Source organism: Rhinopithecus roxellana, chromosome 9 (genome assembly GCF_007565055.1).
Source record: "Rhinopithecus roxellana isolate Shanxi Qingling chromosome 9, ASM756505v1, whole genome shotgun sequence".
NCBI classification, from domain to species: Eukaryota; Metazoa; Chordata; class Mammalia; order Primates; family Cercopithecidae; genus Rhinopithecus; species Rhinopithecus roxellana.
Window position 1 is genome coordinate 139,477,462 of NC_044557.1, and position 27,938 is coordinate 139,505,399.

The window sequence follows — 27,938 nt, forward strand, 5'->3', positions numbered from 1 at the left end:
CTAATACCACTTAGTGTAAAGATAGCTAATTTTGCTAATAATTACTTGCAGTCAACTAGGATAATTGCCTCACTTTTCACGTTGTACAGCTACAGCTTATAAAATACAATTATAGTGGGCCAGGCGAGGTGGCTCACACCTGTAATCCCAGCACTTTGGGAGGCGGAGGCAGGCGGATCACGAGGTCAGGAGATCGAGACCATCATGGCTAACATGGTGAAACCCCATCTCTACTAAAAATACAAAAAATTAGGCGGGTGTGGTGGCAGGTGCCTGTAGTCTCAGCTCCTTGGGAGGCTAAGGCAGGAGAATGGCGTGAACCCGGGAGGTGGAGCTTGCAGTGAGCCGAGATCCCACACTGCACTCCAGCCTGGGCGACAGAGTGAGACTCCATCTCAAAAAATATATATAATAATAATTATTGTAGTGAGAAATATATTTGTGTATACACATACAGTGTTTTCATATAAGTTGTCAAAGAATTCTAGATGGGATGGTATTGAATAGATTATCTTCTTGCTTTCCTGCTGTTTTTTTCTTGCTTTCCTCTTTCTTTACTATTTCCAAGTAGGCTCCGTGACATTACACAAACCAGTAAAAGATCCATAGAAATTTTCTTTTTTAAAAATTTAATTTAATTAATTTTACGTTTTTGACACAGTGGCATGATCTTGGCTCACTGCAACCTCTGCCTCCCAGGTTTAAGCGATTCTCCTGCCTCAGCCTACTGAGTAGCTGGATTACAGACGTGCACCACCACACTCAGCTAACTTTTGTATTTTCGTTAGAGACCGGGTTTCTACTAAATGACTTTGTTGGCCAGGTCTCAAGGTCCGGGCCTCAAGTCATACACCTGCCTCAGCCTCCCAAAGTGCTGGGATTACAAGCATGAGTCACCATGCCCAGCCTTTTTAAAGTTTTATTTTATTTTATTTTAAGTTCTGGGATACATATACAGGACGTGCAGGGTTTTTACATATGTAAACGTGTGCCATGATAGTTTGCTGCACCTATCAACCCATCATCTAGCTACTAAGCCTCACATGCATTAGCTATTTATCCTGATGCTCTTTCTCCCCCAACTCCTGCCAAGAGGCCCCAGTGTGTGTTGTTCCTCTCTGTGTGTCCATGTGTTCTCATTGTTCAGGTCCTACTTCTAAGTGAGAACATGCAATGTTTAGTTTTCTGTTCCTGTGTTAGTTTGCTGAAGACAGTGGCTTTCAGTTCCATCCATGTCCCTGAAAAGGACATGATCTCATTCCTTTTCATGGCTGCATAGTATTCCATGATGTATATGTACCTACCACATTTTCTTTATCCAACCTATTACAGATGGGCATTTGTGTTGGTTCCATGTCTTTGCTATTGTGAATAGTGCTGCAGTGAACATGTGTGCGCATGTATCTTTATAATAGAATGATTTCATTTCCTTTGGGTACATACCTAGTAATGGGATTCGTGGGTAAAATGGTATTTCTGGTTCTAGGTCTTTGAGGAATTGCCACACTGTCTTCCACAATGGATGAACTAATTTACATTCCTACCAATAGTGTAAAAGCATTCCTATTTCTCCACAGCCTCGCTAGCAACTGTTGTTTCTTGACTTTTTAATAACCATCATTCTGACTGGTGTGAGATGCTATCTCATTCTAGTTTTGATTTGCATTTCTCAGATAATTAGTGATGTTGAGCTTTTTTTCATGTGTTTTTGGCTTCATAAATGTCTTCTTCTGAGAAGTATCTGTTAATGTCCTTTGCCCACTTTTTAATGGGGTTGTTTGATTTTTTTTCTTGTAAATTTGTTTAAGTTCCTTGTAGATTCTGGGTATTAGACCTTTGTCAGATGGATAGATTGAAAAAATTTTCTCCCATTCTGTAGGTTGTCTGTTTATTCTGTTGATAGTTTCTTTTGCTGTGAAGAAGCTCTCTAGTTTAATTAGATCCCATTTGTCAATTTTTGCTTTTGTTGTAATTGCTTTCGTTGTTTTTGTCATGATATCTTTGCCTGTGCCTGTGTTCCAAATGGTATTGCCTAGATTTTCTTCTAGGGTTCTTATAGTTTTCGGTTTCACATTTAAGCCTTTAATCCACCCTGAGTTAATTTTTGTGTAAGATGTAAGGAAGGGGTTCAGTTTCAATTTTCTGCATAAGGCTAGCCAGTTTTCACAGCACCATATATTAATTAAGGAATTCTTTTCCCATTTCTTGTGTTTGTCAGGTTTGTCCAAGATCAGATGGTTGTTGTTTATGTCTGAGATCTCTATTCTGCTCCATTGGTCTATGTGTCTGTTTTGTACCAGTACCATGCTGTTTTGGTTACTGTAGCCTTGTAATATAGTTTGAAGTCAGATAGTGTCATGCCTCCAGCTTTGTTCTTTTTGCTTAGAATTATCTTGGCTATATGGGCTCTTTTTCAGCATAGTTTGGAAGTTCTGGCCAGGCCTATGCACGAGAAAGAAATAAAGGTATTCAAATAGGAAGAGAGGAAGTCAAAGTGTCTCTGTTTGCAGGTGATATGGTCCTATATCTAGAAAACCCCATAGTCTCAATCCAAAAGCTTCTTAAGCTGATGGGTAACTTAAGCAAACTCTCAGGATACAAAATCAATCTGCAAAAATCACAAGCATTACTTACACTAACAAAAGACAAGCAGAGAGCCAAATCATGAACGAATGCCCATTTACAATTGCTACAAAGAGAATGCAATACCTAGGAATACAGCTAAGCAGGAAAGTGAAGGACCTCTTCAAGGAGAACTAGGAAAGTAAAGAACCTCTTCAGGGACCTCTTGTTCCCTCTTTTGCTCTTTCTTTACTCTTCCTCCACGGGATGATGTGTAACAAGGCCCTCACCAAATGCCAGTTCCTCGGTCTTGTACCTCTCAGCCTCAAGAACCATGATGCAATAAATTTCTGTTAATTATCTCAGCATTCCACAGAGGTATTGTAGGTTTAGTTCCAGACCACTGCAATAAAGCAGATATCCCAATAAAGCAGGTCACATGAAGCTTTTGGTTTCCAGTGCATGTAAAAATTAAGTTACAATGTACTTCAGTCTGTTAAGTGTGCAATAGCATTATGACTGAAAAACAATGTACATACCTTAATTTTAATATACTTTATTGCTTAAAAAAATGCTAACAATTATGTGAGCCTTCAGCAAATAATCTTTTTGCCTGTGGAGAGTGTGGCCTTGATGTTAATGGATGCTGATTGATCAAGGTAGTGGTTGCTAAAACTTGGGGTAGCTGTGGCAAATTGTGAAAATGACACAACAATGAAGTTTGTTGCATTGATTGACTCCCATGAAAGATTTCTCCATAGCATGTGATGCTATTTGATACCATTTTATCACTTTGAAAATCGGAGTCAGTCTTCTCCAGTCCAGCTGCTGCTTTTATTAACCCAGTTTATGTACAGTTGAAATCATTTGTTGTCATCTCAGTGTTCACAGCCTCTTGACCAGGAGTGTATTCCATCTCAAGAAATCACATTCTTTGTTCATCCCTAGGAAACAACTCCTTATCTGTTTGAGTTTTACCATGAGATTGCAGCAAGTCAGTCACATCTCAGGCTCTACTTCTAATTCTAGTTTTCTTGATATTTCCACCACATTTCCAGTTAAACTTCTTCCACTGAAGTCTTCAGCCCCTCATTGCTATGTATGAGGGTTGGAATCAACTTCTTCCAAACTCCTGTTCGTAATATTGTGATCTCCTTTCATGAATCACAAAGTTCTCCGTGGCAGAGAATGGTGAGTCTCTCTTAGAAGGTTTTCAGTATATTTTGCTGAGATCCATCAAGGCAGCTATAGCTTTATGAGTGATAGCAAGCCTGTTTAAAGTATGGTTTACTGACTATTTTAAGCCCACTGTTGAGATCTGCTGCTTAGAAAAAAAAGATTCATTTCAAAATGGTACTGCTCATTGACAATGTACCCAATCACATAAAAGCTCTGATGAAGATGTATAAGAAGATTAATGTTGTTTCCATGCCTGCAAACACAACATCCATTCTGCAACCCATGGGTCAAGGAGTAATTTCAAAGTTCAAGTCTTACTATGTTAGAAATACATCAATGAAATAAATGCTATGGTAAAGGAAAATATGATTAAAAATGTATGTACAGAATAATAGTGAATCTGTATATACAGAAATTTGTATGAATGGGAAAAAATAGGAAAAATCCAGTGAACATAAAATATTAATTGCAAGATCTGTATGATAGAATACGTGACTTTCTTCATCTTTTTACATTTTCTCATGTGTCCCAGAATTAGTATATTTATAACACATTACTTTAAGCAGTGAGTTTTAATAAATTAAAATAAGACCTGTATAAAACACAGATAATAAACTGTATTAAAATTTCAAGTCAAAAGAATAATAATCATTTAAATTCACCAACAGTCACAGACTAAAAGCCAACTTTAATATTTGCAGAATATTATAGAAAATATTCCTCTATTCATACATATTGAACAGGAAAAAAACAGAAGAAAAGAATAATGTGAGAAGAAAGTGTTAACAGCATATATGCTCTTATTAAGTTAAATTCTATTAAATTTTATTGTATTTTGCAAAATAAAAAGAAACAGGAGTAAATAGGAATATACTTCTAATTTTTAGGCAAATATTCTTAAGCAACATCAGTTATTCGTTTCTTTAAAAATCCTCTGAGATTAAGAATAAAGAAAAGCAGTATGTGTGTGTGTGTGTGTGTGTGTGTGTGTGTGTGTGTGTGTGTGTGTGTGTGTTTTGAGATGGAGTTTCACTCTCATTGCCCAGGCTGGAGTGCAATGGCGCGATCTCAGTTCACCGCAACCTCTGCCTCCCGGGTTCAAGCGATTCTCCTGCCTCAGCCTCTGGAGTAGTTGGGATTACAGGCATGCACCACCATACCCTGCTAATTTTGTATTTTAATAGAGACAGAGTTTCTCCATGTTGATGAGGCTGGTCTTGAACTCCCGACCTCAGGTGATCCACCCGCCTCGGCCTCCCAAAGTGCTGGGATTATAGGCGTGAGCCACCATGCCCGGCCTAGCACCGTGATTTTTAACTATGTTGATTGGCCCTCTGTATAAATGATGAGGTAACTGACATTGCTATGTGTTCTTTTTTTCTTTCCCGTCATAATTAGTATGTATGTTATGTTAGGTCTATTTTTAGTGAGATTTTTAATATTTACATGCACTTATGCAACCATAAATTTTCTAATTGTTTTCTAAATCCTTCTCATGATTCACCTCTTAACTCAAATGCCCACTCTGCTCTAGCCCAATTTTCCAGGAAGCCTTGTATTATCACATTAATCTCTCCTTATGAGAAATGAATGTCATATAATACTTAATTGTTTTCTAGTTGCTTCATTTGTGCTCATTTAGGTTTGTGGTTATTTTTATAAAGGTACTGAAGTAAATGCTTTTGTTTTCTTTACATGTGCCAGCACAGTGTAGAACATAGAGCAAGTACTAAATAATCCCATAAAAAATATTTTTGTGAGATACATCTAAGTATTCAGGAAAATATCTAACATATCTATCTCTTTCTCATTCCGGTGTAGGGCATAGATAAAAAGTAAAATTAATCTTGAGTACCTTGCTCTTCACAAAATACAATTTGGCAATATGTTGTATTATTCTAGGTACATAGAAATCAGATTAACATAGGCAGTTCTCGCTTTTCACAGTGGTGCAGAGTCAGAAAACTGAATTTCAGCTGAAACTATGCAAAGCAATTTTAATAATCAGTGGGGAAAAATGTGACAGTTCCATCACTTTAAAAATATTCATCAAAATATTAAAAATTCTTACTATCATTTAAAATATATAGGGAAATGGGAAACAATATAAAACTACTATGTATTTTTACATTCTAATTTAAAACATTAGGAAATTGAGAAAACTGTTTCCTTGTAAAGAACTTATTAATTTGAACTTTGGTTATTTTCTTCTCATAGTATGGCATATGGTGTGGCGTGAGCATCTTTTCTATGTATCAATCAGTGAATTGTCATCTTCTGCCCTAAATGTGTCTCAGCTCATTTATTTATTTATTTGCACTTTCGGTCAAGAAATATTTCTGAGTTCCTTGATAGTGAAGTCTTTTTGCCAGCATCGATTCGTCTAGGACACCATTATCCTTTTTGTCATAGTCACATTCCTCATTTGTATCTATAAGGACGCGTTCACCAATTTCCTCTGGCTGCACTTCTAGTTTTTCAGACATCTACAGTGCAACTTTCCCATTATCAGCTACTTCTTCTATAATTCCACTTGTGTTCTATTAGAATTTCGCTTCCAATGTTCACCAGGTTTTGTTTCTCTGCTGCATTTGTATCTTTATTGGCCATTGACCATTTTTGATCACCTGTTTTGTAAAATATGACATGGCTTTTGTAAAGTATAACATGGGTTTATTACAGGGAAGCAACGTAATTACACTCTTTTTTTTTTTTTTTTTTTTTTTTTTTTTTTTTGGGATGGAGTTTCATTCTTGTCACCCAGGCTGGAGTGCAGGGCCTCTTGAATTCTTTGCTCTTCACCACTGGGCCCATAAACATGAGCTAAACAAAGAGACAGATACCTCACCATGGGAACTTTCCCAAGGAGAAATTTCTGTCTTCTGTCTCTGCTCCAAAACCACATGGGTCAGTGCAGGGAAGAGTATGTGTTGGGAATGAAGGAGCAGGAGGGGAAAGAAGAGAGCAGACCAAAGAGAGAACATTTGCTTTGTGTTTTATTATTTATTGATTTGAGAACTTTGCTTTGAATACGAATTGGAGTTCTTTTTTTTTTTTTCTTTTTTTCTTTTCTTTTCTTTTTTTTTTTTAAGACAGAGTTTTGCTCTTATTGCCGAGGCTGGAGTGCAATGGCGCCATCTCGGCTCACTGCAAGCTCCACCTCCCGGGTTCAGGTGATTCTCCTGGAGTAGCTGGGATTAAGGCGCCCGCCACTGCGCCCGGCTAATTTTTTGTATATTTAGTAGAGTGGGGTTTCGCCATGTTGGGCAGGCTGGTCTCGAACTCCTGACCTCAGGTGATCTGCCGACCTCAGCCTCCCACAGTGCTGGGATTACAGGCATGAGCCAGCTCGCCCAGCATACTCTGTAGTCTTTAAGTGAACTGAGTAACAGATGCACAGTGACCAATTAGCCACAGACTCTGAAAGAAGTGATGTGATTGGTCATTGCTCATTATGTGTTTATGTTATTTATGCAGTGATTGGTCAACTGTAAAGCTAGCTATGATAAGTCTCTACTTCATGCGGTTATATATAGTAATAAGTAAGACTTGAAGCATGTTTTTCAGGGGTAAGTGGTAATTAAAATGTGGTAACTGAAATTTGTGCATATCTGGACTATGCAGAATGACTGCTGGTACTTGGTTTTAATATTATTTTGGTTTGATCATTCTATAATTCTCAAGAATAATCTTTCTTTCTCAAGATAATCTTTAATTCTCAAGAATAAGTTTTCTTCTTTTACTACGGAGCCTCACCCTCTTTCCCAGACTAGAGTACAGTGGTACTCTCTCGGCTCACTGCAACCTCCGCCTGCCGGATTCAAACGATTCTTTTCCCTCAGCCTCCCGAGCAGCTGGGATTACAGGCACCCACCACCACGCCCGGCTAATTTTTTTATTTTTAGTAGATAGGGTTTCACTATGTTGTCCAGGCTGATCTCAACTCCTGACCTTGTGATCTGCCCACCTCAGCCTCCCAAAGTGCTGGGATTACAGGCATGAGCCGCCGTGCCCGGCCTCCTCTCCTACAGTTTTCTAAGATAACATATTATTTTCCTTTTACTGGTTTTCAGGAATGTATTCTATATTCCTTTCTCATTGAAGCTGGTAACACTGCAAATATATCTTTAGGTCCATAAGTAAGCCTGGATATACAGTAATAGCAATATATCCGGGAGCTCTATTTATTTTCCTAATAACTTAAATCTTGTATCTTTGTAATACAACTGTTAGTTGATTCAGCCAGTCATCTAACACACTATCTTATTTGAAGAAGGAGAAATGTATGCATTGAAAAGCTTCAGTTTTTATACCACCGTATATTACTAGTTTTCCCTTCTTCTTTGGCAAACCAATAAAACACTATCTATTCTTTCTTCATTGCCTATTATATTTGAGGAATATGTTCCTGTTTGCTTGTTTGTTTAGTTTTATTGTTGTGCTTTAATGATTTTAGTTCTTTATATCTTTCTTCTTTCAATGATCTGACCTAATTTCAACTACTTTGAATTTTTTTCTACTTAATCTGAAAATATTAACTTTAAACATGCCACGCTCTTGGTTTTTCAAAGCTTCTGAGTATCTTGAGAACAAGATTTGTCTCACAATTTATTTCCTCCTTCTGCTGTGTTCACGAGTTGTTCGTATTTAAGTCTAAATACCTGATTATTTTCTGCCTCAATCAGTTTCTTCTCTAGCATCCAATTTGATAGCCACAGTCACTGACAGTGGCCAAAGTCTATCTTAAAAGTTCTTTGATGAGTTGAACAAAGCACAATTAATTTATCCCTTTGTATTATTAAAAGGGATAGTTTATCCTGGTAGGCTTATGTCTTGTTACTGAGATAGTAAACATTTAGGGAAAATATTGATACACAGGATAACACCAGTTCTGTTTTTAGATTCTCAGTCTTTATTTTAGCTGAGCATTCAAATTATAAGTGCTGTGTCACCTAATCTGGTACTCCACTATCAGCAAATCTTTCTTCATAAGCTAAAGTATCTGTTTCCCTAAGTAAATTCTATTTCCCTACATTTGCATACAAAACATCCAATTAGCCTATTATTTTTCTAAATTCTGTCTCCCATGTTAGATGTTTCCAAGAATCACTTCATTTGACATCGTTGTTTTAAAATTTCAAAGCAAACCACATCTAATTTATTATCTAGTTTTACTGTAGTGTTTTCATTACTAGAATGGTCAGGGTGCTGGCAATTTTTTTTTTTTTTTTTTTTTTACTGAAAAAGGTAGCAGTATGTTGTTGAAAACACACTCATCTGAAATTCAGGTGATCTGAACTCTATTCCTTAATCTGATATAGGCAGTGTGGTCTCTAAAAAGTCAATTTTCTAAGCATCAGTTTCATTATCTATAAAATGATGTGCATTTGAGAAGGGAAGGAAGATTTAAAGTAGAAAATTTCACGATTCTTTGACTCTAAGTCCCCTCTTGATTGAAGTTTCCTTTTCCTGAGTCACCTGAAATTGTTCTTCAGTATCCACTTTGAATACACTTATTTATCTCTAAAGTGTTTTTGTTGGCTGTGAGTGGTGGCTCACACCTATAATCCTAGCAATTTGGGAATCCAAATCGCTTGAGCTCAGGAGTTCAGGACCAGCCTGAACAACACCCCATCTCTAAAAATAAATAAATAAATAAATATCTAGGTGTAGTGGCTTGCGCCTGTAGTCCTGGCTACTTAGGAGACTGAGGCTGGAGGATTGCTTGAGCCCAGGAGGCCAAGGCTGCAGTAAGCCATCATTGCACTACTGCACTCCAGCCTGGGTGTCAGAGGAGAACCTGTCACAAAAATAAACTGTTTTTTGTCATCTTGGTAATAAAATAGACAATGTTGTGTCCCCACCACATTTATATGTTGAATCCCTAATCCGCAATGTGTTGTTTATTTGGAGGTAGGTCCTTTGGGAGCTCATTAGTTTTAGAAGACATCATGAGGGTAGAGCCTCTATGATGACATTAATGTCTTTATAAGAAAAGAAAGACATCATAGCTCATTTTCTCTCTCTCCCGTATGAAGATGTGGCAAGAAGGCTGGTGTCTGTAAGCCAGGAAGGGGGTTCTCACCAGACACCAAATCTGACGGTGCCTTGATCTTAGACTTCCCAGCTACGAAACTATGAGAAATAAAGGTTTGTTGCTTAAGCCACTCAGTGTATAATATTTGTTATAGCATTCCAAATTGACTAAAACAGTCAACTTCTTTCTGTCAAGTGGGAATATGAATAAGTATGTTGACTTTGAGACTCCCCAGTAATCTCATTCTCTTGGCTATTCAGGATAGAGTGTGTTGATGAAAAAGAGACAAACTGTAAAATATTTATAGAGACTTACTCTGAGTCAAATATGAGTGACCAAGGCTGAGGGCAGAGTCTCAAGAGGTCCTGAAAACACGTGTCCAACATGGTTGGGTTACAGCTTAAGTTGATACATTTTAGAGGGACAGAAACTCCAGGTACACAACAGTCAATACCTATAAGATGTACATTGGTTCAGTCGGGAAAGTCAGGACAACTTAAAGTAGGGGCTTCCGGTCATATGCAGATTCAAAGATTTTCTCATTGGCAATTGACTGGAGGAATTAAGTTGTTATTTAAAGACCTCAAATAAATAGAAAGGAATGTCCAAGTGAAGATAAGGGGTTGTGGAGAACAGGGTTCTTATTATGCAGATGAAGTTTCAGAGGTGGCCACCGTTAGATAAAATAGATGGCAACTGTTTTCTATTCAGACCTTCAGAAGTTGCTGGACTCTCAGCTAATCTCTTCAGGATCAGAAAAACACCTGGAAAGGGAAGAGGATTCTCTGCAGAATGTGAATTTCCTCTACAAGAGAAAGCTTTGAGGGGCCACTTCAAAATATGTCAAAGAGTTACATTTTGGGGTAAGATACTTAATTTCTTTCAGGAGCTGTTGTCATGTGATGCTGTACTACAGTCAGGTTGGAATTTGGTATCTTACTGCTACAAAGAGTCTGTTTTGTCAGTCTGAAGATTTCTGTTTTAATGTTAATACTGGCCAGTTGTGCCTCAATTCAAAAGGGAGAAAAGTATCATGAGGCATGTCTGACCCTCTCTTCCCATCATGGCCTGTACTGGTTTTTCTGGTTTACTTTGGAATCCTCTTGGCGAAGAGGTGGAGTCCATTCAGTTCCTTGGGCTTAGAATTCATAATGTATTCCATTCTGAAACAAATCAGATACATAAGGTAAAAGATTAATTCTGATATGACTAGAAAATCCTAAATTGTAAAGTTGTGTGATTCTGTTGGTGCTGAAATAGTCAAAATAAAAAATGTATCTTCTTTTGTGTTGTTTTACTAGGACATTCTAGCAGTGAGGCTTTAATCAGAAAGATGGTGTCCTTAAGTATGTAAAACAGAAGAAATTTGTTAGAATTTTTGGTTTGTTTGCTTTGGTTTTATTTATTTATTTTTTTACATGAATATTGGAAAAGCTAGAACAACAAATGGTGGTGAGTAATCCTAAACATTAGGACCAATCTGAAGCCGTCACCATCTCTAGACAGGAGAAATGAAGAGAAGCGATACTGTTACCAGAGAGCAGGGGACAGAGTCATACCCAAATGCAAATGGAATTCTGGCAGGATTGTCTTTTGGGAGCTGAGTCATAAAGAATTCATGACTTCTACCAGAGAGTTGCTCAAGATGGAGGAGGAGGAGAAACACCCTAACTTTCTCCTCTGCTGTTTCCCTACCACCACCACTACCATCATCACCACCCTGCAGTTTTCCAGCAGCCCCTCCCATTGGCTGCACCCTTGTGGAGTCCTGCTGACATTGAGGTTTGGGAAATGCAGCCTTTAGAAGCCAGTACTGTAGGAGAACAGCAGAGACGGGATTTGAGAGCTCCCAAGCGCAGCTCAGGTACAACGTGTGCAGCTACCAGGTGTGCTGGTGTCCTCATCCCATAAAGCATGATACATTTGGCCTAAAAGAGATGCTGATTTATGTGTGACAAATCACTTCCTTCTGCAATAAAGGGTGCACTCATCAACAATAATGCATTGTTTTATACTGTTTAACAAAATGAAAGTCACCAAAACAATCTGCTGCAAGAGATATTATGAAATCTCATAATTTCATAAGCTAGATTTGTGTTGTAACTCTAAGAAAACCACTGAGACAGGGCTTAATCATTCTTAGAAGTTTATTTTTCCAAGGTCAAGGACACACCTGGGAAAAAAGAACACAGAACACCAGGAGAAAGCTACAGTGCTCCATACTTTCTTTCAAAGAGGGTCTGGGCCCGCCCCCCACCCCACCCGCCAATATTTAAAGAGAAAAGAGAGGACATAGGGTTGCTTTATTTTGAGTCTTTGATCAGCATTCACTGAACACACATTTTACATGTGAGAAGAGGGTAGAAGAATAGTCACAGATGCATTTGTCTCATGCTCAGTGAATCTGCATTTTTATATAAGATGAAATAAACATAGGATAGAGAAAGCAGTCAGACATGCCTTTGTCTCAGTAGAGTGAAGGGATGACATTGAGTTCTGTCCTTTGTCCTGTGTCTGTGAGGATAAGCTATCAATTTACATTGTCAGTGTGAAATTTGACAGAACTGTGTGTTAGGGTAAAGATATTGGAGCCCACAAGGAATTTCCTTGTGAGCAATACGTGAGGGAGGTGTGTAGCTATCTAGGAACAAAATGGGAGGCAGGTTTGTGTGACCCAGTTCCCAGCTTGACTCTTCCCTTTCGCTTTGTGAGTTCAGGATCCCAATTTTTATTTTCTTTTCAGTGTTACAAATCAGAGTGAGTCTAGCAAATCTACCCAAAGGCTTAGGTAACTAAGTCATGAAGAAATTTCTAGTCAAGAGATAGAGTTACTGACTTTTTTTTTTTTTTTTTTATTGAGACGGAGTCTGGCTCTGTCGCCCAGGCTGGAGTGCAGTGGCGCGATCTCGGCTCACTGCAAGCTCCGCCTCCCGGGTTCCCGCCGTTCTCCTGCCTCAGCCTCCCGAGTAGCTGGGACTACAGGCGCCCGCCACCTCGCCCCGCTAATTTTTTTGTATTTTTAGTAAAGATGGGGGTTCCCCATGTTAGCCAGGATGGTCTTGATCTTCTGACCTTGTGATCCGCCCGCCTCGGCCTTCCGAAGTGCTGGGATTGCAGGCGTGAGCCACCGCGCCCTGCGCAGACCTATTCTTTAATCACTGAATTTTTATCTTTCTGCTTACATACACTGTGACAAATAGGGCTAATTTTGGGAAGTGATTCTCTCACCTTTCTGTGCAATATTCTTTCTCCAGCTGATTTACAAGGAAGAGGCTGGAAAAACTAAGGCTAAGCACCATCTGGGAACCTTGCACATTTTTTGGCTACTGCCGGCCAATGCAGAGACATTTGCTGAAGAATACAGGCTGAACACAGCCTGCATTCCTCAACAAGTTCTATCACTAAAAATAAGTTAATAGCTAACATTTGATGACAACATTCCATATGTTAGACTCTCTCCTAAGTAGTTTTTAACGCATTGGCTGTTCCAAATAATTTACATTTACTTTATATATTTACAACTTTAATACTCTTTACTGTGGCTACTTCTATCTAACTACTTATAGTTACCTCAAATCCCTGAGCAGTCTCACACCTCCAGGTTTTTGCATGTGGCTCTTGCTTCCTGAAATGCCTTACTCCTCATATTCCCGGCTATGTCTTACTCACTGACTTATTTGTAAACCATTTGTTGAGTACTTACCACATGGCAGTCTTTCTGGCTGCCATCTTGGAGTTAGTTGATGAGACCATAGATATGTACAGGGGGTTGTGGAGCACAGAGAAGAATCTGAATCCTGCTTGGGTACACTGGTAATATGAAGGGCAATGGGAGTTAGCACCAACTCAAAAAGAGCCTCTTCTCTCAAGTCTTTCTTGACTGACCACCCTCAGATCAATAACATTTAATATTAAAGTGACAGTTAATATTTAACTTATTGGTATTAATATAATTCCCACTTTATTATTTAAAGAACTTCTATGCAATACAGACTTGTCTACACTGTTCTAGAAGGCAAGATTAAAGTCAGTAAGGGGAAAGTCACAGCATCCTAATTTGTTTTCATCCTAAGGATGAAATATTCTGACTTTAAGACTGTCCCAAGACTGATGATTTGAGGTGGTGAGAGCCCTATTTCTGGAAGTGAAGTGTTTAAACAAAAACTGGAAGTAATGGGAGATTCCACTTGGTGACTTCAGACACAAATTAAATAATTTCAGACACAAATTAAATAATTTTTAAAATGTCACTAACAGGCTGGGCACAGTGGCTCACACCTGAAATCCCAGCTCTTAGAGAGGCAGAGGTGGGAGAATAGCTTGAGCCCAGGAGTTTGAGACCTGCCTGGGCAATATGGCGAGACCCCGTTTTCCACAAAAAGGCGCAAAAAAAAAAAAAAAAGTAATGTCATTTAACAATATCCACATGAGTTTTTATCCTTGCATATATAGAATATGCAAAAATATTAAAATTAGATAGTTGATATCTAGTGATAATGATCTCTTCAACAAGTCCTACAACATCATGAAAAAAAAGACAAAACTGGTGCCACTGCACTCCAGCCTGTACAACAGAGAAAGACCCTGTCTCAACAAACAGACAAAACTGATAATAGTGGCTACCATTTATTAAACCTCTACTGTGTTCTATGAACAGTGCTAGGTATTATAATCTGTAATACGCACAAAAATCTTGGAAGGTAGATATTATTAAGAGAATAAGAATGAGCGTTATTATGTAACTTATCCAAAGTGACAAAGTGAATGAAAGAACTGAAAATTCCACCCTGGTCTCTGATGTTTCTGTATTATTTGACTATATTGTATGAGTCCAACTTTCAGACATCAACTTTTTTTTTCTTTAGAGACTGGAGACAGGGTCTCTCTCTGTTGCCCAGGCTACAGTGCAGTGGCTAAATCATAGCTCACAGCAGGGTCGAACTCCTGGGCTCAAGTGATCGTCTTGCCACAGCCTTTTGAGTAGTTGGGGTTACACAGACATGCCCCATCATGCCTGGCTACTTTTTGTATTTTTTGCATAGACAAGGTCTTCATGTTGCTCAAGCTGGTCTCGAACTCCTGGCCTTAATTGAACCTCCCATCCCTGCCTCTCAAAGTGCTGGGATTACAGGTGTGAGCCACTGAGCCCGGCACAGACATCAACTTAATAAAAAGAATTACCAAATATTTGCCAAACACCTGGTACTGGAACTATACTAGGGAGGTGCAAGTGGAATTCACAAATAAACATAAAACATAGTTGATGCCCTCAGGGAATGAACTATCCGGTTAGAAAACACTGCATATTGAAAAGCTAACTTAAGAATCAAGTTCAAAAAATGAGCCCCCAAAATAAAACTTACATTAAGTGTACATCTGGAATAACCAAGTAGACGGTTATAACCTTTCCGATTGAGTTTGGAAACTGAAATATCAAAATATCTAAATATCACCCTTCTTCATAGCTGAAGGACTAGCTTGATGATTTTCACTAAAAAGACCGGTAAATATGCTTTAACCTCTTCAGTGACTTCTGGACATAGAGTTTGCCCTTTGATTTACAAGGCCAGCTGCTATTTACATAACATGGTATTATTTGCACTTCTTTCTCTTATACTCATGGCATGCTTGAGATCTTTGTTCAAAAATAACCCCACCATGCCAGCCTGCTGCTATACCAGCTGCTCTGCTCTCTGCTGCCGCTATTGTCCTCACAGTCTTTATTTGGCTGTGCTCTTTCAAGTTGTCTTTCCATTATCAGATACAGTCAATGAAATATGGATCTGAATTCCTTCATAGTCCGTGGATGTCATATGGCGTTTATTATCTAAATGGTGTGAGTGACATGCAGCAATATATTTTACTGATGTCTCAGGCCCCTGAATCTCCACAGGGCTTGTCTCTCGCGTTTTTTTTTTTTTTTTTTTTGAGACAGAGTCTCGCTCTGTCACCCAGGCTGGAGTGCAGTGGTGCGATCTCGGCTCACTGCAGCCTCTGCCTCCCGGGTTCAAGTGGTTCTCCTGCCTCAGCCTCCCGAGTAGCTGGGATTACAGGCATGCACCACCACACCCAGCTAATTTTCTATTTTTAGTAGGGACGGGGTTTCACCATGTTAGCCAGGATGATCTTGATCTCCTAACCTCCTGATCCGCCCGCCTCAGCCTCCCAGAGTGCTAGGATTACTGGTGTGAACCACTGTGCCCGGCCAATTTTTTGTATTAGAGACGGGGTTTCACGGTGTTAGCCAGGATGGTCTCTATCTCCTGACCTCGTGATCCACCCGCTCCCACCTAACAAAGTGCTGGGATTACAGGCATGAGCCACTGCACCCGGCCTCTCATTTTCTTATAAAGATTTCCAGCAAACTAACCACCTTTGCATGTTCTATTTGAACAACATTATGTCATACCTGTAATGGAACAGTGTGGCATCACACAGAATGTTCAGACAGAACGGACCTTTTTGGACTGTATTATGACAAAGGATAAAATAGATAATGCAGCCCTGCAGCAAAAACTGGAAATAGGGCGTTTTCTTTTATTGTGTAACTGGAAACTCTTTGTTTCTGCATTTTGATAGGAATGATAAAGAACTTATTCACTAAATCTACAGCTGCGTATTATCTACTTGGGGCCATTTTAAACTCTCCTACTAATAGCAAAAACAGATCCTGTATGGCATAGTAGATACATTTGGAAATTCAATTTGGTTGAGTTGATGGCAGTCATTTCCATGGGTCCTTGTAGTTTTTGCATGAGCACGAAACTGGAAAATTAAATGGAGGTGTAGTGGCAACTAGCACCCTTGCTTGCACCCTTTATTTATTTTTTTCTTTATTCTTGTGAATCGTGATGTTATTTTAACTTTTCTTTTAGGTCCAGGGGTACATGTGCAGGTTTGCTATATAGGTAAATTGCATTTTGCAGGGGTATGGTGTACAAATTCTTCCATCACCCAGTTAATATGCGTAGGTAGTTTTTCAGTCGTCACGCTCCTTCCACCCTCCGCCCTCGAGTAGGCCCTGGTGTCTGTTGTCCCTTCTTTGTGTCCGTCTGTACTCAATGTTTAGCTCCTACTTATAAGTGAGAACATGCAGTATTTGGTTTTCTGTTTCTGCATGAGTTTGCTTAGGACAATAGCCTCCAGCTCCATCTGTGATGCTGGAAAAGACATGATCTCATTGTTTTTTATGACGGCATAGTATTCCAAGGTGTATATGTACCATATTTTCTTCATCCACTCAACCACCGGTGAGCATCTAGGTTGATTTACATATCTCCCACCCTTTAGATATTAAAGAGTGGCCTCAATTTTTGCCATCCCTCTCTGGGATAAAATATTTGTTCTGATTTCAGTCTTGGCTGGAGTAGAAAGGGGCAGTTTCAAAGGCTTCTACTTTGAATACCGAAATGTAATAGATCTCACCAAAGAACCCAATGTTGGTGTTTTGCCAAACACCAATTATTTATATTCCTAGTATATACTTTAAAACCATGAAAATGACCTTCAGGTAAGTTCACATACCTAGTGGACCCTCTGTGCCTGAACCTCGAGTGGGACTTCATTTATTATCTGTTCTACGTATGTCCTACCTCTAGCAAGACCCCAAGATGATGCTTTTGGTTTCATATTCTTTGTCTAGCAGCCCGTGAAATGTTTGTGTATTCCCCTCCCCTAGTGCCCAATTCTACCCGAGAAAATAAGCACAGGTCCCTTTGGGGCAGTGTAGGATCCTCCAGCAAGTATACGTGCCATGTCTTGCTGGGTTACTCTTCCAAGGAAAATGGATTCTTCTTGGAGTCAGTGGGTTCCATGTCCAAAAACTAGCAAAGGTACAGAAATTGGGAAAGAGAGCATAGCCTTATACTGGAGAAATTGCCCTCAGACCTATAACCGTCCACTTTTAGTTTCTTTTGATAGTACAAATGGAGTAGTATCCTTGTTTACAACTCACTTATTATACCTCTGGGGTCACTGTTTTCTATTTAAATTTGCAGGCCCCTAGCTAATCCTTCTACCTTGCATTTAATATAAAAATTGCACCTACCTGATTTATGATAGTGAATCCAACCAAATGGCCTCTACTGTTCCCGAATCCCATCACTTTTATTGTTATTCATGAGCCTAATTATCTAATACACTCTCTTATGGTCAACTTTGTCCTGTAGAGGAAAGCTACGACCACTAAAATTAGTGATGCTCATGCCCCTCTCAATAGCATATTCTATACATCCTTGATAAATGATGTACCCTCTGGGTCTCAACGTGGTACAAAATCATCTGCATTTTCTAGCTTTACATAGCATGTCCACTCCAGCATATTCATTTCTCTGTGCCTTTTAACATATGTTCTTCCCTCTGCTAAAGCAATATCTGGCACTTCAGTTTCACTTAGGATAGGCCATTCATTATTCCACGCTTCTAGGGGCCATCCTAACAGTGAATTTGTGCTCTCTCCTAGGGGCCATCCTAACAGTGAATTTGTGCTATCTCCTAGGGGCCATCCTAACAGTGAATTTGTGCTATCTCCTAGGGGCCATCCTAACAGTGAATTTGTGCTATCTCCTAGGGGCCATCCTAACAGTGAATTTGTGCTATTTCCTAGGGGCCATCCTAACAGTGAATTTGTGCTATCTCCTAGGGTCCTTGCCAGAGTGTTCAATCCAATATTCTGGAAGAGTGATTTCAAATTAGTCATTTTCACTTCTCCAACCTTAAATATTGGCCACCTTGATCAAAGAACCTCTGAGTTCAATCCCGTGTATACTTTCCTGGCTTCTGATACATGCTGACAAAGTCTTACTTTTGGGAGAGAGTCATTTTTCTCCCTTACCAGGCTCAGCACATTTCCAGCTAGGCTGTTCTGTGCCTTAACCCTCGATACAGGCCCAATGGTTAAGTAGGGAGTAGGAACAGACCCTGAGAAACGCATATGCTGTCTTGGATGGAAGAAGCATCTACATTACCTCTAAGCAAAGGAGTGTGGGTCATTTTAACTGGGAGAGCTGGGTCATTTTAGCACTGTCATTATACTTACTGTTTCCCCCATATTTCTCAGACTCATGATACATCACATCAACTAATTCATTCCTTTCCATTGGCATACCTTAATAGAATCAGAAGAAGCTGGTAGTAGAAATTTAGGAAGAATAAAAGATGAATTTACTCATTCATTCCACAAATATTTATTGATAACTTATTACATGTGAGATCCAGTTTTAGATATTAGGAATACATCAGTGAACAAACCAGAAAAAAAAAAAAAAACTCTATCTCTAAAAAGATGGGGGAAGCAGGTGATGAGAAATAAACATAATAAATAAGGAAATGACCAAATATGGAAAATACGGTAAGTGCTATCAGGAAAAAATGGAGCAAAGTAAGAGGGATAGAAAGTATGGTGGTGGTTGTTTCAAATTAATGGGATATTCATGGTAAGCATCTCTGAGAAGTTTGAGCTTGAGCAGGTACTTGGTAGATAAATGAACCACAGGCATTTAGAGTGTTAGCATGTGTTTCTAAGCTCCAATTCCCACAGGGTGATTTAAAGAGGACCCAGTGATATCTAGAAAGCAGTGGGTCACATTAGAAGAGACATCCCCTCAAGCTTAGGGTACCCACATCTTTTATAATGAGCAGTAAGCCTGCCTCACTCTTGCCCTGAAAGAGACACTATCCAAGGATGTTTGCTAAACAAACATTTTAAAAATATATTCCAGAACTAAGGGAGCTAGTGCCTTTTCTTCCAAAACTTACACAAACACTATAGACCCATAAAGAATTGTCTCCCAGCAAATGGAACTTGACAAGGGCAATTTTTTGGAGGGATAGCATTTAAAGCCTAATTGAAGTGAGTTTTGGAGGGAATGAGAGGAGAGGATTTAGAGAATATGAATATGGACAATTATTTTGTGGAGCTTTGCTATGAAGGGGGACAGGTAGATTGTGTAATACCTGGAAGGAAAATGCATACGAGAGAAGTTTTCTGTTTTCTTTTTCTTTTTTTGAGATGGAGTCTCACTCTGTCTCCCAGGCTGGAGTGCAGTGGCGTGGTCTCAGCTCACTGTAACCTCCGCCTCCTGGGTTCCCGCCATTCTCCTGCCTCACCCTCCTGAGTAGCTGGAACTGCAGGCGCCTGCCACCATGCCCAGCTAATTTTTGTATTTTTAGTAGAGACGGGGTTTCACCGTGTTTGCCAGGTTGGTCTCGAACTCCTGACCTCAAATTATCTGCCCCCTTCTTGGCCTTCCAAAGTGCTGGGATTACAGGCATGAGCCACTGTGCCCAGCTCTGTTTTCTAAGATGGAAGAGACAAAAGTAGGTTTGTATGCTGATGATGACCTATCAAAAAGGAAAAATTGATAATTTAGGATGAGAGATGCAAAATTGCTGGGATAGTTACTTTTGAGTGGAGAAAAACGGATGAGTTTATTTAGGAATGTAGGTTTTCACCTTAAGATTGCTCCTTCCAGATCGAGACCATCCTGGCTAACACAGTGAAACCCCATCTCTACTAAAAAATACAAAAAATACTAGCCGGGTGAGGTGGCGGGCGCCTGTAGTCCCAGCTACTCCGGAGGCTGAGGCAGGAGAATGGCGTAAACCCGGGAGGCGGAGCTTGCAGTGAGCTGAGATCTGGCCACTGCACTCCAGCCTGGGTGACAGAGCAAGACTCCGTCTCAAAAAAAAAAAAAAAAAAAAAAAAAAAAAGATTGCTCTTTCCAGGGGATAAAGATTATAAGAATACAGATTAAGTAGAGTAATAGATGCAGTAGAGTTTCTGGAAGTTCTCATTTGATTGCTTCAGTTTGCTCAGTGATGTAGGAAGCAAGACCAAAAGCTGAAAGTGAAAATAAGAGAGAAGGTGTGGGAGATCTGAATAGAAGAATAGATGTATTACTAAAATAGTACTGTAGGAGAATGGGAGCAGAGAAGCACCAGAAAACTACAGTTTATATTTAAGAGCCATGAAAATGACCTTCAGGTGGCCTTCAGGTGAGTTACCAAGGAATCCACCTGAGGATCCTAGCCATGAATTTGAAGTGGAATCGCTCTACATGGTTTTGTCTATTTCTAACCTTGAGTAATTGCATGAGTGCATATGTGAATTAGGTGGAGAGTTGGAAATAACCTGTGTTTTAGATTTTCCCCTCTTCCGCCAATCGCCTTCTTAGTCAAGGTCAGAAACAATGAAAATGATGCTGCTTCTGCTTTGTTCTACTGTATTCCAGTTTTGTTTGGTTTCGTTTCCTTGAATTAAGGGTTTGCCTCCTTCCTGCTGACCCAGTTGACATATAGAGACTTTCAGCCACCACCAGAGGCAGAGAGATAACCTGCCCCAGCTCCTTCACCAATTCCTACAATTGTGTATAGTCTAATCACTACAGTAAATTCTTATATCCCATATTACTTATAATGTTCCTGTTCTGATTGAATTCTCAACTGATACAGGTGCCTTTTATTTTTTCCCATAGATCTTATGGAACTAGTCCTGAGAGTAGGTATTTATTTTTTTCTTTTTTTTCTCCTGTGGGTTCCAAATTATTTTCTCCATTCTTCTCTAACTTGACCCAACTCATGCCATCAGACTTCATCACCCACTACTTTTCAGGGTTACTATCATCCTGATGCTTTAATTTCCGGTTCACTGTGACTCTTGTTAATGCCAAGCCCCACTAGCCCCTCTCTCTGTTTCTATGTTTTACTCTGTCTCCTTCTGTCTCTCCCTTACCTGAAATTTTTCATTTGCATTTCTATATTTTCCTTATCGACATTTACTTTCCAAACCATAAAAGGCACAGGTCAAAGTGTGCTTTTAAGTCACTTTCGTCATATGTATACACCCATGTTAACATCATCAAATCAAATCTAGAACTTTTGCATTATCTCGGAAAATTCTATCATATCCATTTCCAGTCACACTCTATGCCACTGACCCCCTGCAATCAGGTAATAATTCTTCTGATATCTATCACTACAGAGCAGCTTTGCCTGTATTTGAAGTTCATGTCAATGAATTTATAAGAATAATGAGATAAATGGCATCTCTTTTGTGTCTGCATTCTATTGTTCATCATAATTTATAATCCAATGCTCATGCCTGGTATGATGGTAAATTTTATGTGTCAACTTGACTGGTCCATGGGGTGCTGAGATATTTGGTTAAACATTATTCTGGGTGTGCCTGTGAGGGTGTTTCTGGATGAAATTAGCATTCAAATTGGTAGACTGAGCTTTTTGCCTGTCTTTGAGCTGAGACATCAGTCTTCTCACTACACTATTGATGTTCTTTTGCCTCTGTGCAGCTTGTCAACTGTAGATTCTAGAACTTCTCAGCTTCCATAACTGTATGAGCCAAATCCTCATTTTACATACGCGCTTGTGCGCGCGTGCGCGCATGCACACACACACACACACACACACACACACACACACACACACACATTCTGTATTCTGTTTCTCTGTAGAACCCAGATGAATACACTTGGCAATTTCAGTACCAATATAGATCATATTTCCAGCAGTCTACATGTTAAACTCCATTCCTTCAATAATTTTGTTTTCTACCCCATCTTAGCCATTCATTCTGTTAAATTGTCTGGCCATCATTATAACCACCCCTTTTCATATAACCTCTATTACTTTGACCCTCTTTCATTGTTTCCAACATTGACAAAGCAGGTGACCTGCAAAAGCAGTTAGAGTCTTTGTCTACGGAGCTGTTTAAGTATCTGGTGGTGGCTGAAAGTCCCTGTATGTCAACTGGGTATTCTGTGAAGAATCTTGATAGAAGTTAGCACATCAAAGGAAATCAGTTTTATTTTGTTCCATATCTAATGCAAGTTTATTTTTTTCAAAAGCCATTATTTTTACATTATTTGTTTTCAACCTAAATTACCACCAAAGGTCCCATAGACTATTTTCCCTCTATTGTCATCACATTTTAAAAAAATCAACATTGGGATTTTTTAGTCAATCAGAGATCTAACTGCCAATCATAATTTTAGATCATTAAGAACTGGTCACTTTTATCACACAAAAAAAGGAAACCAACATCTTAGTTGATCTAAGACAGTTCACAAAGAATGATTGTCTTTTATTTGCTTAGCTTTTAAAAATACTGAAAATTATGTAGGCACCACTTGAACCTGGTAGATTAATCAAATCTTTTTTAAATTCCCCTTTTAAAGCAAACCCTAAAACACTCAGTAAAAACATTGAATCATTTATAAGTTATTAATCTACAAAGAGAGAATGTGACAGGAAACATCAGTAGATAAATTATTTTTACAAACTTTTGGAACTTGAAAAGTCCCATTATTTATTTTCTGTTAATGAATATTCAGCCTTCAACAACTGTCAAAATGAAAGAATCTCAGTTTTCTTTCTTTCAACTGGTCACTAGCCTTGTTCTTGTTAACCTTTTTCAAGAGCCACCAAACATAATAACTTTAAATTCTTAGGAGGTACAACAAGTAACTCTTTGTATATAGCTATAATTCCAAATAACAGTTTTCCTATGTATTCTTGCTATCTTCCTTGACTCACCCAAGTCTAAGATAGACAGTTTATAAAAACTTAGGACTCTGTAAACATTTCGCCCCTAGCATCTACTTACATCACTTTTGGTATTTCTACACTCCTTCACCCTGACCTTCAGCCACAAAAGAGTACAAGGTCTCTCTAACATGTTTTTCCTTTTTGAGGATCTGCTAACCAATTTTCTCTCTGTGGACTTTCTTTCTCTTTACTTCATAATTATATTAATTCATAATTATATCTATGACCGCACTCTCTAGGCTTAAGTAAAATGCATCCCTCTTCCATGAATCCTTCTTGGGACCCAGAGTTTGGAGCAGTTGTCCTCTCTTTGGTGCACGCGTGGTACTTTCGCTCTACTTCACTTTGGCAACGAGCAAAACTTGACACATGTTGATTACACTAAGAGGTCTTAAGTTACAGGAAAATAGGACAGTGTCATATTCATCTTGAATCACTGGTGCCTTAACTACTGTAGCTGCATAGTAAATGTTTATTGAATCTGGAATCATGGTAGGTTTTCTTTTCATCTTTTCAAGTTGGTGACGATGTTTTGGGAATGGGAAAGAAGAAGCCACATTGGTTTATGGCAGTGGGCTTAACCTGACTTCCACAGGTACTCAAGCATTTTCATCAGAGGCTACATATTAGTCTGTTTCTGTCCTTCCATCTTTCTTCGTCAACAAATGGCAATAGTAATAGTGATAGATAACACTTACTGAGTGCTTAACGTGTATCTAACAGGATACTGACTGCTTTATTTGTTTTCAGTGCTCTTTCAGAAAGTTATTTTTACCAAAGTCATACTGGTACAAAGTTAAAAATCAAATTGTATTTGAAAAAGTATTTAATAACACAGTCTCTTAACCTACCTATCTCCACCTTAGTTCAGTCTTGATCTCTGGAAGTAACCACTGATAACTTTTAAGCTATTCCTTCTGATGTTTACCTTTATATTTCTAAGTAATATGCTCATTATGTTTTAATTTGTATATTTTAATCATCTATTAGTTTCATTTATACAACCATCACTTATGTGTTATCACCATCTATCTTTTCAATGTAGTTATGCTATAACTTTTAGTTGAAGCAGCAGAGTTTAAATTGTGCTGACAATGTAAACACTGTTCACATGTAAGTCAAATTGCAAACTATGATTTTGTCTTCCTTTGCACAAGTTTTTGCTGAAGTCCACAAAGTGCTTATTTCTTCACTTGCTTAGTTTTGTATATATATTCTTATTTTTCCAAAATGCCAAAATAATTTATTAAATATCTAAGCAATATTTTTTTGAAATTCAAATATATCATAATCCATCTGTTCTGTTATATTCACCTTCTTCAGCCCTGAGACTGCTTTTTCAGAATGCCATCCTTCTGCAACCATCAGGACCAGATTGACACTTCTTTTTATTACAGCTCCTGTGTTGAATCATCATTTCCTTGATCCAATATTTTTATCTATCTTTTGTTTATCCCACATTTTACAGAAGCTCATCTTTCAGTACCTTCCCAAAAAGAATGCCAGCGAGCTAATCATTTTACTCCTTATATGTTTGAAGAAGTCTTTATTCTATTTTTTATTTGATCAGAATTTGGCTGAACTTAACCTTATGATTTTAAAGTTATTTTGCTTATCGTGTTGGAGAAATTTAAACCATTCTGAGACCCATCCTTGTGTGAAACCAATTACAGGTTTATGTCCACTTCCCCACCATTTATATGCTGAAATCTTAAATCCCCAGGACCCCAGAATGTGAGTGTATTTGGAGGTTGGGTATTTAAAGGGGTAATTAAACGGAGATTATTATGGTGGGCCTTAATCTAGCATGACTGATGTGAACACACACACATACAGAACAAAGACTGTGGGAAGATACAAGGAGAATATGGTCATCTACAAGCAAAGAGAAAGACCTCAGAAGAAACCAACCCTGCTGCCTCCTGTATTTTAGACTTCTAGGCTTCAGAACTGTGAGAAAATAAATTTTTGTTTGAGCCACCCCATCTGTGGAACTTTGCTATGGCAGCCCTGGAAAACTAATACTAGACATACTTTTTTTTCTGGATAAAAAATGCCCTATGATCTGAAATTTCTTAATAAAATGTCTTTTCAATGTAACTGGCCTTTGCTTCCTTCAACTTAATGAGACCCTATCTCTAGAAAAAATGAAAAATTACCCAGACATGGTGGCTCACACCTATAGCACCAGCTACTCACGAGGCTAAGAAGGGAGGATTGCTTGAGGCCAGGAATTCGAGGTTGCGGTAAGCTATGTTCATACCACTCCACTCCAGCCCGGGTAACAGAGTGAAATCTTGTGTCTTAAACAAACAGAAAAAGTTTGGTCAACTACAATGGCTCATGCCTGTAATTCCAGCACTTTGGGAGGCTGAGGCAAACAAATCCCTTGAGGCCAGGAGTTTGAGACTAGCCTGGGCAGCATGGCAAAACCTGTCTCTACTAAAAATACAAAAGTGGTAATGGCTCCCCAGCTGGGTGTGGTGGCACACACCTGTAATCCTAGCTACCTGGGAGACTGAGGCATGAGAATCGCTTGAACAGGGGAGGTGGAGGTTGCAGTGAGTAGAGATTGCACCACCGCACTCCAGCCTGGGCAACAGAGTGAGGCTCTGTCTCAATAAAATAAACCAATTCTGGAGACACCATTTATTGATCCTATCCACTGTTCACTTCACACTAGAGTCAAATGGGGCACACATGCTTCCAGCAAAAGAAAGCCATAAATACAATAGGGTAGAGGTTAATAGTATAGGCCTCAGAGTCGGACTGCCTGGGTTCACATGCTGGTTCTACCAATTGCCGGCTGAGTAATTTTGAGAGCCTCAGTTTTCTCAGTTACAAAATAAAGATCGTTAGAGATCCTACCTCATAGACAATTGACAGTGCAGTTTAACTTATTGACATAGACTTCTAAAACCTCGTGGAGGTTTGGTGAGATTTTAATAATCCATTAAACTACTGAGCATAATGTCTAGTACAAAATAGGTGTAAACACCCAACAAGGGCAAGTTGTTGTTAGTATTAGTTACCATCATTATCATTAACATTAGTTCATTAAATTATTCAAAAGGAAACATATTTCTACTACTGCCATATTAGTTACTGCCCTTCCTTTAGGTTGCCAAACAGAATTCCTATTTTGTTCTATTTTAGTCCTATTAAAGGCAACATTCAGGTTATATTTTATTTTATGTTATTTTTATTTTTTATGGTTTTTTTTTTTTTTTTCTTTTTTGTGACAGAGTCTCGCTCTGTCCCCAGGCTGGAGTGCAGTGGTGCGATCTTGGCTCACTGCAACCTCCGCCTCCTGGGTTCAAGTGATTCTCCTGCCTCAGCCTCCTAAGTAGCTGGGACTACAGGTGCCTGCCACCATGGCTGGCTAATTTTTTGTATTTTCAGTAGAGACGGGGTTTCACTGTGTTAGCCGGGATGGTCTCAAGCTCCTAACATCGTGATCCGCCCACCTCAGCCTCCCAAAGTGCTGGGATTATGGGCAGTTCTGCTACTTTCTTTTTGTAATTCATGTATTTTCTATTTCAAAGGAGGTGCAGGCTTCCTAAACAATACTGTATCAACATCTATTAAACATTAACCAAAATAATATAAATATTGCTGCCAAATGGCAGGAGTCTAGAAATTCCACCTCCCACATTGTGAAAATGACAGATTGCCCTCCACACACCACTTGGAATAAATCATCTGTTATTCATATGAGAACTGGCTTTACTTCATGACTGTTGTCACAGATGACTCAGGTTATTTACCACAGCTACTTTTGGATGATAAAATATTTTAGGAATGTTCCTTCCCAACAAGAAGGCTATGTCAGTAAGTTAAGCTGCACTGTCAATTGTCAAAAAGAAACCTAGAATGCTGTTCTGATGGCCAGACTTTACATCTGATACAATGGCATTGTGCCAAGTCTAGTTATTTTCAGGTTTGTGCTTAATGTACTATGTCTATTCCTTTGTCAGTCAGTTTGAGTGTTAATTGCTGTTGCATAATCTTAGCACGATTTTTATTCCTGTTGGGAAAATCTCCAGCAGGGAACATCCATGCATTTTTTACTGTGTTTTCCATTGCCACACTAGTTGAATCTTCCGATTCCAGAGTTTCCTTTACTACAGTATATCCCAAGCTTGTCTGTCCTAAGAATCACCAACTAAAAATAGAAATACCCAGGCTTCTCCCTGGGTAATCTGATTTAGCAGGTCTGAAATGGGGTCACAGAAACTGCATTTTTAACTGATGAACACTATAATCAGACAGATTGAGAGCAGTACTTTATATTTGTAAAGTTAAAATTTGATTTTTTTTTTTTTTTTTTTTTTTTTAGTTTTAAACCCTACAGAGTAAACGACAGTTCCTAGTGAATACATGAAAAGATTCAATAGGCTTCCATAGTTGAGGGAACATTTCTTTCCCTGTACTTGGATACTGAATCCCTGTAAAATCCTAAGGGACATATTCTTCCCCAATCTGGTCATGCAGACATACAGTAGGATACAGTGATGAGGCTAAAAGCAATTTTTAGAAATCTATTTTTACCGACTCTTGATCCCTGTTCATAGCACCCTGCTGAGCTAGTGTTTGCAGT

The 27,938-nt window shown here is 38.9% G+C and overlaps 1 protein-coding gene across 1 annotated transcript in view; it reads left to right on the forward strand.

Annotated features, from left to right (window-relative positions):
- The first annotated feature begins 10,618 nt into the window (after nucleotides 1–10,618).
- Nucleotides 10,619–27,938, forward strand: part of TUSC3 (tumor suppressor candidate 3) — a 264,065-nt gene continuing 246,745 nt past the window's right edge. Inside the window, exon 1 of the mRNA XM_030937977.1 lies at nucleotides 10,619–10,641. The gene's annotated coding sequence lies outside the window, so the exon portion shown is untranslated. The remainder of the gene's footprint in view (nucleotides 10,642–27,938) is intronic.